Raw genomic sequence first — 12766 nt, forward strand, 5'->3', positions numbered from 1 at the left:
ATATTGTATATTTATACAGAATATCAAATAAATAATACACATTTGCCTCCGCTACACAAAGATTTTTTTTTTTGTAAACCAATTTTAAAAATATACACTTAACAGATGTATTTTAGGGCAGAATTTTAAAACTAACTTATAACAAATAAATGTATTTTATTGACACTACAGCTGAGTCAATATTTACAACCTGAAAAAAGTTTATTTACCTGATCTCGGCACGTTCACTCATGCCCTCAGTCGGATGCTTTCTTAAGAGATGCAGCAGCATGGAAGAAGTGCTGTTGTGGTAGCTCCACCTTGCAATGCTTGCATACAATGGCGTTTTCCTTGCTTTTTAATGTAAAGTGATCCCATGCCTTGGAAAACTTCTGTCACTTACTATATCCTTCGTTTTGGTCTTGCTCGTTTTCATTTATTTCCATGGCGTCTGCCATTGTCGGCTGCCCAGCTGAAAAGACGAAAAGACCGCTGCGCGCTGTGCAGTAGAGTACATGGCACGTATAATCAATGACGTAACCGCGTTGCGCAACACATAAAGAATCCATGCGCAATGCCGGATATTCAGCTATGGTCTATTTAACGAGTCCTCGAGGCAGCGGAAAATTCTCGAATATTTTTTGTCAGCGAATCATTCGAGTTACTCGAGGAATCATTGCAGCCCTAATCAGCATAATCATTTTTAAAGCTAATCAATATAATCTTTTTGAGAATAATCATTTTTACACTTAACCAATATAACCTTTTCTGTTTAAACTAATATAGTCAACTTCAGTCTAATTGCTGTCAGGTTATGAATGTGTTGGTCAATCATTTAATCTTCATATATAAGGAAATAAAACTTTGTCGAAGTGCTGCAGACTAACAGAGATAACGTTCCAGAAAACATTGGTGTTGAAAGTTTCTATAACAATGGCCTGACTCTTACTGCTTGTGGTCAAAAGAAGATCACGAGTTATGTCATGGGGAAGTGTCTGATTGATAAACTTTTGACCTCGTTGCTGAGCCAGAGATCACAAGTTCAGTCTTAGAAAAAGTCTTGGATGTTGAGGGTCAGGGAAAGTCAGAAGGTGCTTTAGACTGTGAACTCATGAAGACCGCTCACATGAGGAGGAGTAGTGTATGACTGTGAAGTGGGAACGCCCCAGTCTATTGTGGAACTGTTGTAAAATTTAAAAAAATTTTCATGCAATTCAATAAAAGGGCTGACGAGAAGAGTCGAAAGTTAGAAGATACATCGGCAGGGAACTGCTTGTGTTCTTCTCACCAGAAGCCAACCAAAGATCTTTGTGTGTGTACATATTATAATGGGCTTAAAGTAGGGCTGGGCAATAAATCGAAAATGTATCGTTATCGAAATTTCTGACTCTTATTGAGATCATTTTTCCCATGTCAATAAATTTGATAATAAAAAAATGAAAAGATGTGTGTAGCTGGGCAACATTCATGTCCCTTTAAGAAGCTGTACCACCTTGAGATGCGTAAAAATGTGACTAAATATAATACATGTGACAGCCCCATCTAGTGGACAACTTACCTGCAGTTATGGTCCATTTATCATTATTGAGGTTAAATCCTCAATATATTGTGATATTAGTTTTAGGCCATATTGCCCAGCCCTAGCTTAAAGTGTGGATCTCTCTTCAGGGTCACCTCCAAAGAACCAGGGAGTGGTTAGATGGAATAATTTCCACCACGACAGCCCCCATAATTCTGGTATGAAAGTGAAGCCAACAAGGAAGAGGCACACAAAAAATGCATTTCCACCCTCATCCACCAGAAGAGAGCTAATCCTCATCGAATCACATGTCAAAAATGCCAATTTGACAGCAGAGATAAACTGATCAGAAAGCCCTTTAAGCTTTAATAGATCTAGTTAACATTCATGAAAACTCTGAGGGGGCAAATTTTTTTTATAAATTCATAATCATTGCAACCCAAAGTCAGTCCTACCACACTGCTGAATCCTGCCGGTGCTGTTTCCTCAGTGAGGTTCAGTACATCTCGTTCATCACCCTTGGAAAAGGAGATGATGTGTTCTGGTCCGGCTCTCCACTCCCTCGTCGAGGAGACTTCTAACCACAGAATAGAGGCTTTACTATCTAGTACTCAAAATCTATCTTAATGATATTGGCCACAGGCTAAATTCCTTTGAATGGCATGTTTAAAGTATAAAACCTCAATGAAAAATGTTTTTGGATTTTCACGGCTGGAATTTGAAGAAAATCTGATGTTTCTGACTGGCACGGGAAAAACAGAAACTAGCTTCAGGTCTAAGCCCTGGACAGCTGGTGACGTTTCACAGGAGGTCTGAAGAAAAAGCACCTGACTACGATGTTTCTGTGTTAAGAGTTATAGCTGAGAACAATGTGTCATCAGTCAAGATGTAGCTTCTGAAGCCTCTGCTAGTCGGTCAGATTGTTTTTTTCTCTGGGATGATTACCGGAGAAGTTCAACCGAACTCCGACCCCGCTAGCTGGATATCACTAACGGAGGTGCAGACATGTGTTGGACCATTTGACGCAGAAGACCCGCGACCCGATTTGGACACCGGGAAGGATTCTGTTAGTCTTAAGAACCAAAATCGGTACAGTTTGTTTACTTTTGTTAAATATTTAATTTTTGTGCTTGTACCACCGGGAGCTCTCAGCTGACTACAGGTCTTAACTCCATCATGCTGTCCTGATGTGTAATTCAGTAATCTACAGAAAAAAAACAAAATTATGTGCTGCCAATTTTACAGCTGCATGTATATATTAGGGGTTTAACGGTTCGGGCCACTTGCGTACCATTTTGGTTCATTTTCCATTAAATAATGAAATTTTGTTTGCATGATTTAAGTGCAGCAGATCAAAGTTCATAGGCGAGTTTCCGCACCGACGCTGTATTGAGTGACGCATGATGGTTGCACGCACCTGATCTCCGATTAAAAAAGGTGATCTGCAAATTCTGATCAACGTCTTTCTGAGCAGATCAAACCAGCTGGCTGTCGCTGCTACTGTGGAGACAGTAGAGACGCTGAACGTAAACAACATGTCTACTGAACTTTTCCCCCACGGCAGTTGATGTAATGTTTTCATTCTACAACAAAAAATACGATGCGGAGAAAGCTCGTTATTTAACAGGGTATCTGCAGGTTTAAGGGAGCCAAATTTAAGGCTTTTTAAGACCTTTTTTAAGGCCACTTTGACCAAATTTAAGCTATTTTTTAATTATATTTAAGCTATAATTTTCAGCTATTGCCTGGCACTGGTGCTAACCACGTCGCAAACGTGGGATTACCCACCCAGTTACCATTAAACTTGCACTTCCCCATGGTGCAAGCTCCCACTAGCTTAACCAGCTAATGTGCTCATCTAAAAATAGTCCCCTTTCACAACCAACTGAATGTGTACAGTTCCACTTATGCCAATATCATAAACAAAAAATGCTGAACACTAACTACAAATTCTTGTTCATTGGGTCTTTGGTAATTTAAGACATTTGGAAACTGTAATTAAGGATTATTTGTCATTTCTAATGATTTTTAAGACCTTAAATTTAAAAAAGCAAATTTAAAACTTTAAGACTTTTTAAGGACCTGCGGATACCCTCTAATATGAGTTTTAAAGAAGAAAGTGGGCAGTCTGAGTTGAGTTTTCAAGGCTCACTGCAGAAATAAAAACAAGGCGCATCAACAGTCAAACACGTATGAGAGTGACACTCATAGCTGCGCAAATAAACTGTGAAATATTTAAAGACATCATACTAGATCAGCAGCTTGTGAGGACACCTGGTTCTGCTCACTACAGAAGCCGCTTCAGACAAAAAATAAATAAATATAATAATATACAGAAAACGATTTGAACTGAGCTCTTCAAAACACTGAACCGAATCGGATACGATTTTAGCGTACTGTTATACCTCTAACGATTAGAGACTCATTTATATAGTTTAATAGCAAAAAAGTTGATTTGAGGGTGACTTGCTCTTTAACAAAATGAAAAACTGAACCAAGTTCATATTTATATAATTGGTAAAGTATAGTTACACTGAATTTTTACAATTTTAATGCTGAGTCTGGCCAATACCTTTGATAGTCATATATAGCACATGTACCCTGTATATAGCATGTCAAAGATTACTATTGAGCACAATAAATCTTTACAAAAATCCATTTTTATTACAATGATTTTCTTTGTAATAATTTCTTCCCAAAAGATAAAAATATAACCTTAAATCATGGCTGTAAATCTGTTTTTAACAAAAGTGTTTTCACAGATGTGAAGTTTTCTTTAAATAATTAAGTACAGAATCATTTAATTTACCCATTCATAAAAAAATCAGGTCTCTGGTTTCATCACCATCTTTTAGCAGTATCGCTGTACAAAGTGGAGGTTATTTGGCAAAGAAAAAATGTTACAGCAAATGGAAAACTCCTATAATGGTGCCTGTCTGGTGACATTTGAGGGGGAAAAATAACTTGCGGCCACGACTGCGTGGCAAGGTTCCCCCCCCCCCCCCCCCCCCCCCCCAATGTCACCAGACTAGCTTCATACTAGTGATTAAAACCAATACATTTTCAACATACTGTCAGTGAACTGGTACTTAAACGTTTTAGCACATAAATAAGTTTTTTCCAACTCAGTTTCACTTTAAGATAAGCTTTTGCTGCTAGTCCGTTAGCGGTCTTAAAACTGCCTACTCACCAAAACGTTCAAAAGTCATCCGGTTTTCTCGACACTCCAATTATCCAGAATGCATCATCTGTTACACAAAAACATTTTTAGGTAAGTAATAGGTAGAAAGGTTAACTTCTGAACTGTTTTTCCTCATAACTTTACCGCACCGTTCCCATTTTTCTGTCTCCTCAGATGTTTTGACGACAAGGTCCTCACACCTGCACATCCACAATAACAAGTACGGTTAAGTTAGACTACAACACATAACTTGTTTTCTTTACCAGTCAGGACTTCCATATTAAAGAAGGCGTGTTTCTGAGTTGTCTTGGTAACATCTTTCCTGTCAGCCTCTGATTGACTGTGAAAATCATAACATAAATTCTTTAAAACTAAGTCACTTTGAGTGATTTGCCAGTTCTAGAGAAAGCTTCAGACCGGCCATCTTTAGCATATCTCTTTAATAATCAAAGATTTTGACACATCATCAAAACCTTTTTGCACCTACAAAGCTGAGACAGCAAACAGTTCATGCAGAACAAAGCTGATATTGTTCAACTCCTTAAGAGTTATTCCTGAGACGCAAGCTGATTCCAACCTGTGCTGCGTGGTGATATCTTTTGGACCGGAGAAGTCGGTGCTCGCAGTCAATCTACCGGACCTGGGTGCCCAGAGGTCATCCTGCCTCTCTGACCTCCGAATCCGTGACGAAGGTCATCAAAAGGGTGAGGTAGAACACAGAGATTGCGTCTGAATGTGCTTCTGAAGATAACATCATAGTTTAGAACAAACCAAATTCTTTTTCATCCAGAGACGCCGCTTTCCGAGATTCTGAAGTTCTGACCAACACCGCATTTACACATACACTCAACAAAAATATAAACGCAACACCTTTGTTTCTGCTCCGATTTTCCATGAGATGGACATAAAGATCTAAAATACATTCCAGATACACAATATTACCATTTTTCTCAAACATTGTTCACAAATCAATCTAAATGTGTGATAGTGAGCACTTCTGCATTGCTGAGATAATCTGTCACGGCATGCTGGTGAGTGAAGCGGAGGTGAGGATCCACATGCGGGTGAGGAAGGCAGGCAGATAGACACGAACGTTTAGTAAAGTTTAATATAAAAACGCGCTGGACACTGAAACAATAAACCGTCAAAAGACACAGAACTGAGAGGGTTTAAATACATGAGGGCTGGGAGCTTGGGTGATTGGAAAAAGAGAGGTAGGTGGGAGCAATTAACAGAGACACATGACTGAACAGAATGGGGAAACAGGACAGGGTGTGACATAATCCATCCCACCTCACAGGTATGCCACATCAAGATGCTGATCCGACATCATGAGTAGTGCACAGGTGTACCTTATACTGCCCACAATAAAAGCACCCCCCCCCACCCCACCCCACCCCCCAGAGAGCGGATTCCAGACGCCCACAGGAACACAGAGCAGGGCGGGAGGAGGGGGACCAGGAAGGAGGGCCGAGAAGAACCGAGAGATTGTTGGAGAAGAGGCAGGGACCAGTAGAGTCCAGGGGCCTGCGTCTGGGGCAGAGGAGGAGACGGCGACGGGCTCTGAGGGGCCTACGTCTGGGACAGAGGAGGAGACGACAACGGGCTCTGGGGGGCCTGCGTCTGGGGCAGAGGAGGAGACGGTGACAGGCTCTGGGGGGGCCTGCGTCTGGGGCAGAGGAAGAGACGGCGGCGGGCTCTGGGAGGCTCGCGCCTGGCGAGGGCAGGACCGGCGGTGACCAGAGGCAGAGCCGCTGCAGGGGTAGACTCGGCAGGTAGAGACGCTGGAGGAGACGTAGTCGACTTCTGGACTGGAGGAGACGTTGTCGACTTCTGGACTGGAGGAGACGTCGTCGACTTCTGGACTGGAGGAGACTTCGTCGACTTCTGGGCTGGTGGGGACGTCGTCGACTTCTGGGCTGGTGGAGACGTCAACGACTTCTGGGCTGGTGGAGACGTCGTCGACTTCTGGGCTGGAGGAGACGTCGTCGACTTCTGGGCTGGAGGAGACAACGTCGACTTCTGGGCTGGAGGAGACGTCGTCGACTTCTGGGCTGGAGGAGACGTCGTCGACTTCTGGGCTGGAGGAGACGTCGTCGACCTCTGGGCTGGAGGAGACGTCGTTGACTTCTGGGCTGGAGGAGACGTCGCCGACCTCTGGGCTGGAGGAGGAGGAGTTGAACTCTGAGCTGGAGGAGGAGACGTTGACCCTTGGGCTGGAGGCGACGTCGACGTCTGGGCTGGAGGCGTCGACGTCTGGTCTGGAAGCGTCGACCTCTGGGCTGGAGGCGTCGACCTCCGGGCTGGAGGCGTCGACTTCCGGGCTGGAGGCGTCGACTTCCGGGCTGGAGGCGTCGACTTCTGGACTGGAGGCGTCGACTTCTGGACTGGAGGCGCCGCCGACTTGTGGAGTGGAGGCGCCGCCGACTTCTGGAGTGGAGGCGCCGCAGGAGGGGCCACCAACTTCTGGAGTGGAGGTGGAGCCGCTGCAGACGGGACCGCTCCCCTGGCTGGTTCCGCCGGACTGTGCGCTGACAACTGGACAGGCTGGCCCGGGGGCGGAGACTCTTGGACCACCGCGGGACCTGGCGCTGACTGGACGGGTGGCGCGGAACCTGGCGCTGACTGGACGGGTGGCGCGGAACCTGGCGCTGACTGGACGGGTGGTGCGGGACCTGGCGCAGACTGGACTGGTGGCGCAGGACCTGGTGGAGCCGGTAACTGGAAAAGCAGGGAGGTTAGATTGTCCACCAGGAGCTCCTGGAGACTGAAAATCTGACGGAGTCGGACCAGCTCAGCTCGGAGACCGGCGAGCTCTGTTGGATGGGCTGTGGGCTCGGTCCTTTGGCCTGGAGACGCGGGAGCTACTGACTGGACCGGAGGCGGGGCCGCTGGCTGGACAGAAACCTTCTCCTGGAGATACGAGGAGGATAGGGTGTCCAGCTGGAACTCCTGGAGGCTGATGAGTTGACGGAGCCAGTCAAGCTACACTTGGAGGCCGGCGAGCTTCGTCTGATGGGCTGTAGGCGTGGTCCCTCCGCACCTGGCGAGGGCAGGACCGGCGGTGACCGGAGGCAGAGCCACTGCAGGGGTAGACTCGGCAGGTAGAGACGCTGGAGGAGACGTAGTCGACTTCTGGGCTGGTAGAGACGTCGTCGACTTCTGGGCTGGTGTAGACGTCGTCGACTTCTGGGCTGGAGGAGACGTCGTCGACTTCTGGGCTGGAGGAGACGTCGTCGACTTCTGGGCTGGAGGAGACGTCGTCGACTTCTGGGCTGGAGGAGACGTCGTCGACTTCTGGGCTGGAGGAGACGTCGCCGACCTCTGGGCTGGAGGAGACGTCGTCGACTTCTGGGCTGGAGGAGACGTCGTCGACTTCTGGGCTGGAGGAGACGTCGTCGACTTCTGGGCTGGAGGAGACGTCGTCGACTTCTGGGCTGGAGGAGACGTCGCCGACCTCTGGGCTGGAGGAGGAGACGTCGACCCCTGGGCTGGAGGAGGAGACGTCGACCCCTGGGCTGGAGGCGACGTCGACGTCTGGGCTGGGGGCGTCGACGTCTGGGCTGGAGGCGTCGACGTCTGGGCTGGGGGCGTCGACGTCTGGGCTGGGGGCGTCGACGTCTGGGCTGGAGGCGTCGACCTCTGGGCTGGAGGCGTCGACCTCCGGGCTGGAGGCGTCGACTTCCGGACTGAAGGCGTCAACTTCTCGACTGGAGTTGTCGACTTCTCGACTGGAGGTGTCGACTTCTGGACTGGAGGCATCGACTTCTGGACTGGAGGCGCCGACTTCTGGAGTGGAGGCGCCGACTTCTGGACTGGAGGCGCCGCCGACTTCTGGAGTGGAGGTGCCGCAGGAGGGGCCGCCAACTTCTGGAGTGGAGGCGGAGCCGCTGCAGACGGGACCGCTTCCCTGGCTGGTGCCGGCGGACTGTGCACTGACAACTGGACAGGCTGGCCCGGGGGCAGAGCCTCTTGGACAGGCTGGCCCGGGGACGGAGCCTCTTGGACCACCGCGGGACCTGGCGCTGACTGGACGGCTAGCGCGGGACCTGGCGCTCACTGGTCGGGTGGCGCGGGACCTAGCGCTGACTGGACTGGTGGCGCGGGACCTGGCGCAGACTGGACTGGTGGCGCGGGACCTGGCGCTGACTGGACTGGTGGCGCGGGACCTGGCGCAGACTGGACTGGTGGCGCAGGACCTGGTGGAGCCGGTAACTGGAAAAGCAGGGAGGTTAGATTGTCCACCAGGAGCTCCTGGAGACTGAAAATCTGACGGAGTCGGACCAGCTCAGCTCGGAGACCGGCGAGCTCTGTTGGATGGGCTGTGGGTTCGGTCCTTTGGCCTGGAGATGAGGGAGCTGCTGACTGGACCGGAGGCGGAGCCGCTGGCTGGACAGAAACCTTCTCCTGGAGATACGAGGAGGATAGGGTGTCCAGCTGGAACTCCTGGAGGCTGATGAGTTGACGGAGCCGGTCAAGCTCCACTTGGAGGCCGGCGAGCTCCGTCTGATGGGCTGTAGGCGTGGCCCCTCCGCACCTGGCGAGGGCAGGACCGGCGGTGACCGGAGGCAGAGCCGCTGCAGGGGTAGACTCGGCAGGTAGAGACGCTGGAGGAGACGTCGTCGACTTCTGGAGTGGAGGAGACGTCGTCGACTTCTGGGCTGGTGGAGACGTCGTCGACTTCTGGGCTGGAGGAGACGTCGTCGACTTCTGGGCTGGAGGAGACGTCGTCGACTTCTGGGTTGGAGGAGACGTCGTCGACTTCTGGGCTGGAGGAGACGTCGTCGACTTCTGGGCTGGAGGAAACGTCGCCGACCTCTGGGCTGGAGGAGGAGACGTCGCCGACCTCTGGGCTGGAGGAGGAGACGTCGCCGACCTCTGGGCTGGAGGAGGAGACGTCGACCCCTGGGCTGGAGGCGACGTCGACCCCTGGGCTGGGGGCGTTGACATCTGGGCTGGAGGCGTCGACCTCCGGGCTGGAGGCGTCGACTTTTGGACTGGAGGCGTCGACTTCTGGACTGGAGGCGCCGACTTCCTGACTGGAGGCGCCGACTTCCTGACTGGAGGCATCGACTTCTGGACTGTAGGCATCGACTTCTGGACTGGAGGCGCCGCCGATTTCTGGAGTGGAGGCGCCGCAGGAGGGGCCGCCAACTTCTGGAGTCGAGGCGGAACCGCTGCAGACGGGACCGCTTCCTTGGCTGGTGCCGCCGGACTGTGCGCTGACAACTGGACCGGCTGGCCCGGGGGCAGAGCCTCTTGGACAGGCTGGCCCGGGGACGGAGCCTCTTGGACAGGCTGGCTCCGGGGCGGAGACTCTTGGACAGGCTGGCCTGGGGGCGGGGCCTATTGTACCACCGCGGGACCTGGCACTGACTGGAAAGGTGGCGCGGGACCTGCCGCTGACTGGACGGGTGGCGCGGAACCTGGCGCTGACTGGATGGGTGGCGCGGGACCTGGCGCTGACTGGACGGGTGGCGCGGGACCTGGCGCTGACTGGACGGGTGGCACGGGACCTGGCGCTGACTGGACTGGTGGCGCGGGACCTGGCGCTGACTGGACTGGTGGCGCGGGACCTGGCGCTGACTGGACTGGTGGCGCGGGACCTGGCGCAGACTGGACTGGTGGCGCAGGACCTGGTGGAGCCGGTAACTGGAAAAGCAGGGAGGTCAGATTGTCCACCAGGAGCTCCTGGAGACTGAAAATCTGACGGAGTCGGACCAGCTCAGCTCGGAGACCGGCGAGCTCTGTTGGATGGGCTGTGGGCTCGGTCCTTTGGCCTGGAGACGCGGGAGCTGCTGACTGGACCGGAGGCGGGGCCGCTGGCTGGACAGAAACCTTCTCCTGGAGATACGAGGAGGATAGGGTGTCCAGCTGGAACTCCTGGAGGCTGATGAGTTGACGGAGCCGGTCAAGCTACACTTGGAGGCCGGCGAGCTTCGTCTGATGGGCTGTAGGCGTGGTCCCTCCGCACCTGGCGAGGGCAGGACCGGCGGTGACCGGAGGCAGAGCCACTGCAGGGGTAGACTCGGCAGGTAGAGACGCTGGAGGAGACGTAGTCGACCTCTGGGCTGGAGGAGACGTCGTCGACTTCTGGGCTGGTGGAGACGTCGTCGACTTCTGGGCTGGTGTAGACGTCGTCGACTTCTGGGCTGGAGGAGACAACATCGACTTCTGGGCTGGAGGAAACATCGTCGACTTCTGGGCTGGAGGAGACGTCGCCGACCTCTGGGCTGGAGGAGGAGACGTCGACCCCTGGGCTGGAGGAGGAGACGTCGACCCCTGGGCTGGAGGCGACGTCGACGTCTGGGCTGGAGGCGACGACGTCTGGGCTGGAGGCGTCGACGTCTGGGCTGGGGGCGTCGACGTCTGGGTTGGGGGCGTCGACGTCTGGGCTGGAGGCGTCGACCTCTGGGCTGGAGGCGTCGACCTCCGGGCTGGAGGCGTCGACTTCCGGACTGAAGGCGTCAACTTCTCGACTGGAGGTGTCGACTTCTCGACTGGAGGTGTCGACTTCTGGACTGGAGGCATCGACTTCTGGACTGGAGGCGCCGACTTCTGGAGTGGAGGCGCCGACTTCTGGACTGGAGGCGCCGCCGACTTCTGGAGTGGAGGTGCCGCAGGAGGGGCCGCCAACTTCTGGAGTGGAGGCGGAGCCGCTGCAGACGGGACCGCTTCCCTGGCTGGTGCCGCCGGACTGTGCACTGACAACTGGACAGGCTGGCCCGGGGGCAGAGCCTCTTGGACAGGCTGGCCCGGGGACGGAGCCTCTTGGACCACCGCGGGACCTGGCGCTGACTGGACGGCTAGCGCGGGACCTGGCGCTCACTGGTCGGGTGGCGCGGGACCTAGCGCTGAATGGACTGGTGGCGCGGGACCTGGCGCAGACTGGACTGGTGGCGCGGGACCTGGCGCAGACTGGACTGGTGGCGCGGGACCTGGCGCTGACTGGACTGGTGGCGCGGGACCTGGCGCAGACTGGACTGGTTGCGCAGGACCTGGTGGAGCCGGTAACTGGAAAAGCAGGGAGGTTAGATTGTCCACCAGGAGCTCCTGGAGACTGAAAATCTGACGGAGTCGGACCAGCTCAGCTCGGAGACCGGCGAGCTCTGTTGGATGGGCTGTGGGTTCGGTCCTTTGGCCTGGAGATGAGGGAGCTGCTGACTGGACCGGAGGCGGAGCCGCTGGCTGGACAGAAACCTTCTCCTGGAGATACGAGGAGGATAGGGTGTCCAGCTGGAACTCCTGGAGGCTGATGAGTTGACGGAGCCGGTCAAGCTCCACTTGGAGGCCGGCGAGCTCCGTCTGATGGGCTGTAGGCGTGGCCCCTCCGCACCTGGCGAGGGCAGGACCGGCGGTGACCGGAGGCAGAGCCGCTGCAGGGGTAGACTCGGCAGGTAGAGACGCTGGAGGAGACGTCGTCGACTTCTGGAGTGGAGGAGACGTCGTCGACTTCTGGGCTGGTGGAGACGTCGTCGACTTCTGGGCTGGAGGAGACGTCGTCGACTTCTGGGCTGGAGGAGACGTCGTCGACTTCTGGGTTGGAGGAGACGTCGTCGACTTCTGGGCTGGAGGAGACGTCGTCGACTTCTGGGCTGGAGGAGACGTCGTCGACTTCTGGGCTGGAGGAGACGTCGCCGACCTCTGGGCTGGAGGAGGAGACGTCGCCGACCTCTGGGCTGGAGGAGGAGACGTCGACCCCTGGGCTGGAGGCGACGTCGACCCCTGGGCTGGGGGCATTGACATCTGGGCTGGAGGCGTCGACCTCCGGGCTGGAGGCGTCGACCTTTGGACTGGAGGCGTCGACTTCTGGACTGGAGGCGCCGACTTCTGGACTGGAGGCGCCGACTTCCTGACTGGAGGCGCCGACTTCCTGACTGGAGGCATCGACTTCTGGACTGGAGGCATCGACTTCTGGACTGGAGGCGCCGCCGATTTCTTGAGTGGAGGCGCCGCAGGAGGGGCCGCCAACTTCTGGAGTCGAGGCGGAACCGCTGCAGACGGGACCGCTTCCTTGGCTGGTGCCGCCGGACTGTGCGCTGACAACTGGACCGGCTGGCCCGGGGGCAGAGCCTCTTGGACAGGCT

The 12766-nt window shown here is 53.5% G+C and overlaps 1 long non-coding RNA gene across 1 annotated transcript; it reads right to left on the minus strand.

Moving 5' to 3' along the window:
• Window positions 1–1908: 1908 nt before the first annotated feature.
• Window positions 1909–5467, minus strand: LOC139071477 (uncharacterized). The gene is made up of 4 exons (XR_011521361.1): window positions 5257–5467; window positions 4829–4879; window positions 4689–4746; window positions 1909–2075 (listed from the first exon to the last, which is right to left on the minus strand). It is a non-coding gene; the product is annotated as an uncharacterized lncRNA (long non-coding RNA).
• Window positions 5468–12766: the final 7299 nt, after the last annotated feature.

The sequence above is a fragment of the Nothobranchius furzeri genome, chromosome 8 (assembly GCF_043380555.1).
Source record: "Nothobranchius furzeri strain GRZ-AD chromosome 8, NfurGRZ-RIMD1, whole genome shotgun sequence".
Classification (NCBI taxonomy): Eukaryota; Metazoa; Chordata; class Actinopteri; order Cyprinodontiformes; family Nothobranchiidae; genus Nothobranchius; species Nothobranchius furzeri.